Consider the following 8,363-nt stretch of genomic DNA (forward strand, 5'->3'; position numbering starts at 1 on the left):
TATGAACGTTTCCTATCGGCTGGGAGAGCGCGGTAGCGTCGCAAACGACAGCCCTCCGCTCATTGGCCCGGGGTTGCGAGGCTGAGCGCAGGAGGGCGTCCATTGGCTGCAGAGCCTGGAAACGGCGTTCGCGCTTCCGAGGGAGCCGCCTCCCTGCTCAAAGTGGCGCGGGAGGGCGTGGCCCCCTCGGAAGTCTTCCCTCTCCTCCCATCTGGCCGCAGGCTTTGTAACTGAAGGATGCTTTGACAACACAAAGCAGAGCCCAGCTCCGTGAGGTTTACTGGTTCGTTCTGCGGTCCGTTTGCTTGGTGTAGTTCTCAGAATGGGTCTTTAACCACTAATCTTAGGTAACGATAGCTAAATTTATGACAAGGACACAACCAAAGTTAACCTTCATTTAAATGGGCCTTTATAACCAATTTTTAAAGAGTCGTGAGGTCCTGCTCCGTTCGTTTTTCAGGGCCAGAGGACTCCCAGTCACACAAAATCTTATAACTAGGTGTGGTTCCCTACACCTTTAAAAGCGAAGGTAGGCGAATCTCTGTGGGTTCCAGGCCAGCCAAGGCTAACCTGTCCCATAAATAAAAAATAAATCTTGGTATCAAGTTCACAGTCAAAAGCCCTGGTTACTGAACCTTAGCAAGAGCCCTTCCCCGTTTGAGGTCTAGAGAAGCTCAGTTCCAGTCTACTAGTGAGAAGTCTCTGCCCTCCGCATAAGGACTGGTTTAGTGCCCCCACACCCCTCTGAGAGTGGTGAGGAGCGGAGGGAGCAGATAATACAGCCTCAGTTTCATGAGAATGGGCTTGGAGGAAGAGTCAGAACCAGAGGTGACTGTGTGATGGGCCAGCGGCAGAGGACCACGTCAAGCTGGGGCAGGAGCTCCTTGCTGGAAGACCAGGATGATCCAAGTGGGCATTGGAGATAACCAGGGGACCTGAGGACCAGTTCCAATATATACAAAGATATTGACACAGAGAGGACCCGGCATCAAGTTAGCAACTGGTATATTCATCAGTTCATCCTTTCTTCTGCGGAAGAATTCAGTTATAGCTGGGTGGTGGCGGCGAACGCCTTTAGTCCCAACGCTCGGGATACAGAGGCAAGTGGATCTCTGTGTGTTTGAGGCCAGCCTGGTCTACAAAGCAAATATCAGGACTACTAGGACTGTTGCACAGAGAAACCCTGTCTCAGCACCCCCCCCAAAAAAAAGATTCAGTTATAGACCAGGAGGTCCTATTAGTATCTGGGGATTTTTCTTATTGCCCTGCCTTATGGTCATGTACCTGCAGAGGTTAGAGAGGTCTTTATCCCAACCAGTTGTAATTTGATAGTAAGGTCCCTACTCTAGTCCCAGTGTTCACTGGGAAGTCATTCATCTTCAACTACTCATCAGGACAAGCTCTGAGACCCAAGTTCTGGGGGGTACGAAGGCTATACCCTAACTTGTTCATGGAAACTGAAAGGGTTAAACTGAATTTAAGTTGCAACTCTATGAGAAGGGCAAAGCAGGTGTCTCTTCCACAAAAGGGCCATCTATTCACAATGCCCTTACACACAGGGTCTAGGGAAAGAACAGACACAAGGCCTAAGTCTCACAGTGTTTCAGGGACAAACCCAGAAGTCCTCTGAGTCACGTTCAGATGTGCCCAAGTTTGTGCAGGTGTCCAAAAATGATCAGACTAAGCCTCAGCCCATTAGATATATATAGTGTAACTGCTGCTTGCTTAACCAATTATGTAGCTGTCCCTGCAACTCCCCTTAGCTGTGTTTAAAAGGAGCCTGCATGCCCATCTTGGGGTCACCACCATTTTGTATAGATGTTGACCCCTTCGCACTATTTGAATCTGGGGTCTTCCTTCAGCATTTCCTTGGACCTTACACAACAGCAGCATGGCAAAGACTCCCGGGAGTCACCTACTCTGGTGTTGTGAATGAGAATGTTTGCCATAAATTCAAATGTTTGAATATTTGGTCTGCAACTCATGGCACCGTTTGAGAGGGTTAGGAGTATGGCCTTGTTGGTGGAAGCATGTCCCCAGAGGTGGCCTTTGAGAGTTTAAAGAGACATTTTGAGTCAGCTGTCTCTGTGTTCTGCTTGCAGTTCAAGATGTGAGCGCCCAGTCTCTGCTGCAGGTGCCACATCTGCTTACTGTCATGTTTCCCTGGCATACAGGCTCTAACCCTTCTGGAACAGCTGTAAGCCAAATAAACCCCTCTGTGTGTTGCATTGATCTTAGTGTTTCATCACAGCAATTGTAAAGTAGCGGGTACACCTACATACACCTATGGTCACTTTCTGGCAGGAGGTTCATATCATGTGAGAACTGACAGTCCCACTAGTCATCACACAAGGCACCTCAACATTCTGTAGCTTTGCCTTGTTAAATGTCCCATTTCCAACCTGGTGGACGCCATGAATGCTCAGTGTGAGCTGCTGGTGATGCAGGAGGTACAGGGGTCGAGCCGCAGGCACAGGCAATGCTCCTGTCAAGAGTGGAGCAGTAGTAATCGCGGTGGGCTTCATACCTGCCCTCTGGATCCACCTGGGACTCAACTGAAGTGATGCCACTGGGTTCAATGATGCAGACATGGGGCTTACCAAGAAAAAAAGATCCTTCTGGACAGTGGAGCAGATGACTGAGATGAAGTAGTACAGACTCAGAGGGATGGTGATAAAATTGGTCCCTTCATTAAGCCTTGGGAAGTCCCTCAGTAACAGATGCATCATGATGGCTAGCTGGATGCTCACAAAAAGGGCTAACATGCCATGACGTTCCAGCAAGCCTCCACAACATGCTAAGTTAAAGTCTAAGGCTAGAGAGGGTTCTGAGTTGAAGCTATTCTCCTTTCAAGTCAAGGATGAGTTTAGGAGTTTCCAGAGAGCAGAGATGTGAGTGATAAATGATAATATTAGAAATGCATGGAAGAGAGAGAAAGATTCCATCCAGCATATCAACAGTGAATCCAGAGATCAGCCAGAGTAGACATGCTCAAAGCACCACTCACCTGGTCTGCTCCTGTCATCACCCCTGCCTGACGATCTTCAAAGGTCATTGTCAAGGTGCCTGAAGCTCCAGAGTATCCCCAAGAAAAGTTATCTATACTCACATAAATGGAGTCATTATATGCATAGTTATGAATTTTTCTCTTAATTTATCTTTTATGTTTGCTGTGGTTTTGTCTTTAAGGAAGATTTCATGTGGTATAAACTGGTCTTGGATTCCTGATCCCTCTGCCTCTACCTCCTAAATGATGGGATTACAAATGTGTACCACCATACCTGGCTCTTTTATATAAAATATAAAAGTGGATAATATTCTAATAAGTCAACATTTATATTTTGTATATTACATAATAGCTTGCTTGTATACATTTACATGACCATTAATGTGTAGATTTTATTTTCCTCACTTTGTAATTTATGTGAACCATAATTATTTAATCAATTTTTACCTGAAATCAACACCTTTCTGTCTGTAAGAAGAGTTTGTTTTATTTACAATGCCAAAGGACTGAGAAGAATTGAATAAAAATAAAAGGATGTAGATGACGGATGGATGGATAGGTTTGATTATGTTAACTATGCTAAATTAAAGTATGAGTGTAGCTTTAAAAGTCATTGCAAACATAAAATTTACTAAATGAGGTTTTTGTTTTGAGGCTTGTTTTGTTATGCTTTGATATTCTAAAAGCTTACATTTTATCTGATCCCTTGTATGAGAATTTAAAATAAGCTCCCTCCTCTTTTAAAGAACATGAGCAAACTTCTCTCTTATTGAATATGATCCCTTCCTATATGTGAGTTCCTGACCAGCACTTTGGAAGTGGTGGTGATGCTTAAAAGACAAGCCACTTCTCCACATACTGATAGGTCTGCATCAGGACCTTTGAGTATTGACTCCAGTGTCAACACATCCCTGCAGTGTGAAGGAACCTCTTGGGTTGTCACATATCTTCAGTCTTTTGTCATCTTACTAGTAGTAACAGGAACAGGAGACACACCTAATGCTTGCCCTGTTGCAGTCTGAATAGTGAAGTAAGGATTCATCACTGCAGAAAAAATTTTCAGGACAAGTGAGTATGAAGTAAAATTAGTTTATTAAAACTGGTCTCAATATAGTCGTTAAATGTGGGTTTCATATATGTAATCAAGCATTCTACCACTAAGCAATATCCTCAATCCTTTTCTCAACTTTGTTTGAGATGGGACCTCAGTAGCTTACTTCGGATGGCCTTGAACTAACTCTGTAGCCCAAGCCAGATTTGAATTTTTCTGGTTCTCCTGTCTCAGACTCCCAAGCAGCTGGGACTACAGAGCAGATCCATTTTACCCAGCCCAGCTTTGGTGACTTCTGAAGTCATCATTCAAAAGATCTCTAAGGAAGTTTTTCTTGGTAAATTAAATCATAATGTGGTTTTTGAAGAGCACTGGATAGGAATACAGGCTGATAAGATAAAAATATAGTCCCAGCACTCAGGAGGCAGAGGCAGGTGGATCTCTGTGAGTTCGAGGCCAGCCTGGTCTACAGAGCGAGTTCCAGGACAGGCTCCAAAACTACACAGAGAAATCCTGTCTCAAACCCCCACCCCAAAAAAGTTAGGCTCTGTATTAGTTATTGTTGTCAAGAGAATATACATGACAAAGGCAGCTTAAGAAGAAAGGGTTTATTCGGCCTCACAGTTTGGGGGTGCAGTCCCTCCCACATGTTGGTAAAGGCAGAGCAGCAGGCATCTACAGTAAGAAGGCATGCTGCGACCCTGGCTCTGTCCATTTATTCAGTGTGGAACCTGGAGCCCACTTGTGTTGGTCATGTTCAGGGTTGGTCTTCCTATCAAGCTGGCAGTCAAGATTTACTCTCCCAGCCAGGGTCTGGTGTTAAAGAGCAGACATTTTTGCTTTTACTTTGGGGCTTTTTGTCCCCCACAACAGATGAGCAAGGGATGGAGTTCCTCTTTATTCTAGAGCTGCTTCAGGACTGAGAAGAGGTGTCAGGGGACTCTAGTTGGTGGTTTTGATCTGTCATAGAATGGTACGGAACTGTAAGGCATAGAAGGCTTTAACTGTACTTTGGAAAGGGCATGGAGTGCTTAGCATAGATGTTGGAGGGCAGGGTATGGCATCACTTGGGGTCAAGAGGTCCTGGGTAAGAAACAAGCACCTGTGTGGATGGTAATGGTTTCTCTCTCTGAAAGAATATCTAATTCTCTCTAGACACTCTAATACGGAAGGAAGTAAGGGATGAAAAGAGAGAAAAGAAATATGTCAGTGAACAGAATAGTGAGAGACTAGGAAAGCCAGCTCCGTATGCCCTTCATAGAGTCATCATTGGAGGTACGCTGTTAGAGTCTAGTCTTTTAGTCTTTTATCTGTATTTTGTTCTATGCTCAATTAATTGATAAAGATACAGCATTCCACTTCCAAGGACATTCTCCTGTGGCCTGTTACACTTAATAAAACCTAGACCTGGTTGCCAGACTGTGTCCTGAAAGAGTGCATTCTCAATAGTGAAAAGGGCGTATGAGAAGGCAAAATTTGTATTTATCTTTGGAAAGGGTAAATCCAGAGATATGGGGGGGAGATCTATTTGAAATGTATATGGAAGGAAATTAATCAGGATCATTCAAATGGAGTGGCTGTGTGTTACCAGTCTAATTAGTGGTTTATGACATCAAAAACCAGCAGCTCTCTGCAAGAAGTGAGTTACGTTGCTTAAGGAGATCACGGACTGCTATAGGGGCTGGTAACAGGAGTAGGAGAATCATCAAAGTTTAAAAGTGACACCAAAGAGCAGAGTTCTCAACCTGTGGGTTGTGAACCCCTTGGGGTCAAGTGACCCTTTCACAGGGATTACATATCCGATACCCTGCATATCAGATATATACAACTCATAACAGTAACAAAATCACAGTTATGAAGTAACAAAGTAATTTTATGGTTGGGAGTCACCACAACATGAGGAACTGTATTAAAGTGTTGCAGCATTAGGAAGGTTGAGAACCACTGCCATCAAGTGATTTTAGGAAGGCAGGTAAGAAGTTGCCTTGGCTACTTTTGTTGCTGTGATAAATCTTCCTGAGTAAGGCAACTTACAGAATAATAGTTTATTTTGACTTATGTTTCCAGAGAGTGAGTCCATCATGACAGGGCGGAGGCAGCAGGCAGGCATGGTGGCTACAGAAGGATGCAGGTACATAGCCAAATGAGTAAACTGGGAGTAAGACAGGCTCTAAACACTTAAAGTCCATCTCCAGTGACCACTGCCTCCAGGTCACATGCCTCCTAAAATGCCCTCAGACAGCACCACCAACTGAGTATCCAAATGCTTGAAACTGCGGGGACCAGCACAGAAATGTAATGATCATGAGGGGCCAGACAGTGACTTTAGCCTAAGGAGGTAAAGATAGGGCAAAAACTCCAGGCAAATGGTGGCCTCAGATTAGGAATACCCTGAGTCTCCCTGAAAGAAAGAGTGGGTATAATACAAATTTCCTAAGCTGCAGTGGGTCTTACATAACATGGAGGGAATAAGAGGAGAGAGAGCTTCTACTAATATATCATAGAGCTCCAAACAGTGAGAGAAAAAAACCTCATGAGGGTCCTGGAGGTCTCTGAGTGAGCCTCACCTGAGTCTGAGCTGAAGGGGAGGGAAGACACTCAGAGAAATAGGCTGTTTGAGGTTCTGGGAGTGGAACACCCTTGACTTTGGGCAGGTAAACCAGGGAGCTAGACCTTGCAATTTGACTGCAATTGGCGGCAAGAGCAAGACTTGATAGGGCCAGTTCTCACAGATTACAGTGGCCATTTATCTTGTAGAGGGTTTTAAGACAGACCCAGTCCAGATGATATGATACTGATGGGGGATGGCCTGCATGCTGTGAATGTGTTTCTCTTATTGGCTGATAATAAATGCTCATTGTCCAATAGCCAGGCAGGAAGTATAGGTGGGGCTACCAGACCAGGAGACTTCTAGAAAGAGAAAAAAATTAGAGCAGGAGTTGAGAAGGAGTCACCAGAGAGACATCATGTAGCTGCTGAGGAAGAAAGAAGTCCAGGTTTCACCAGTGAGCCAAGACTACGTGGAGATACACAGATTAGTAGAAATGGGTTAATAATTAAGAAAGAGCTAGCCAATAAGAAGCCTGAGTCATGGGCCAAACAGTTTATAATGAATAGAAACCTCTGTGCATTTATTTCGGTCTAAATGGCTGCAGGACCGAGCAGGAGAGAAACTTCTGTCAACATGATACTCAGAGACAGACAATGAACCTCTGGACCTAAGAAGAACTCAGTCCGACTGTGCTCACAGTAGCAGACATGGGCTGACCAACTCAGCTACTGTCCAAGCCCAGATCCAGAGCTTTAGTGGGTCCACACAACATTTACTCCATCTGTGACCTGCTGGAGTGTACAAAGGAGCTGATCCTGTAAACCAGATGTCATTGCTGAAGAGGACCAGCCAGCCCCCAGCATGGAGCTGCTGTGGCTCCAGCCTATGCTGCTTGCCCTGCTGGGAGATGGAAATCAAGGGGCACTGGTGCTGCCTGGAGTCTACAAGCACAGAGGGTGAGCCTCAGAGAACCCGACATCGAGGACAGGGAGGTGTGTGGCAGCCTGGAGCTTGATTGGAACCCGCCCCCAGGCCCTCTGCCTAGCCTAAACATCATCCTGACTCTGAGCAGGATATCTGAGAGGAGTCTCAGCAATAGTCCAGTCTTTATGGTGCTTCAGAAACTAGACTCCTTGAACCAGACCAATGACTTGTTGCTGTTCAGTTGGAACCTCCAGCTTGCCCATGCATGATCCAGAAAACCCCATTCCTGTCTCTGTCTCCAAACCCCATTCCCTCAGAGTCTTTGAGCAAAGGAAAGGCGCCAAAAGCCCTGTTGCTCTTTCTTGGTGGCTACTGCAGCTTTCTTCCCTGAAGCTGACAGCCACCAAGTCCCCACTAAAGCACTCAGGTGTTCACCACACTTGGGCACAAACCCAGATTGTGGCAGGCATGTTATTACCCCTCACCTGCAATCTAAAGTCTTCCTGCTCTCAACCTATAAAGTCTCCGTGCCTTCCTTTGTGGGCACAGCTTCTCTGCCCTCTATCTCTGGTACTGGAGAACCCGTCAGAGGCTACTTGGCTCAAATAAACCTGTTAGCTTTTCTCAGTTCAGCTTGATCTGGCTTACTGCGTCAGCAGAGAAACCAGTGGGGGCCGGGGGGGGGGGGGGAGCAGAAAACCTGTTAGTAGCAATGAAGGTTTGCATGTAAAGCTATTTGGGCAAAAAGTGTGTACTGTGTGACACACTGCATTTTCCAGTGCCCTGTGATGAACGTAAAAGTGATGGGGAAGTAGGAAAAAGGAACGGAA

The 8,363-nt window shown here is 45.5% G+C and overlaps 1 long non-coding RNA gene across 3 annotated transcripts; it reads left to right on the plus strand.

The window, feature by feature from the left end:
• The first annotated feature begins 98 nt into the window (after positions 1–98).
• On the plus strand, positions 99–8,141 carry LOC121134665. 3 transcript variants are annotated; one of them, XR_005871780.1, is made up of 4 exons: positions 99–347; positions 5,214–5,333; positions 6,126–6,189; positions 7,214–8,141. It is a non-coding gene; the product is annotated as an uncharacterized LOC121134665 (long non-coding RNA). The 3 variants fall into 3 exon arrangements; XR_005871781.1 differs by having other exon boundaries at positions 99–283; XR_005871782.1 differs by lacking the exon at positions 5,214–5,333.
• Positions 8,142–8,363: the final 222 nt, after the last annotated feature.

Source organism: Mesocricetus auratus, unplaced genomic scaffold (assembly GCF_017639785.1).
Source record: "Mesocricetus auratus isolate SY011 unplaced genomic scaffold, BCM_Maur_2.0 Super-Scaffold_100029, whole genome shotgun sequence".
NCBI classification, from domain to species: domain Eukaryota; kingdom Metazoa; phylum Chordata; class Mammalia; order Rodentia; family Cricetidae; genus Mesocricetus; species Mesocricetus auratus.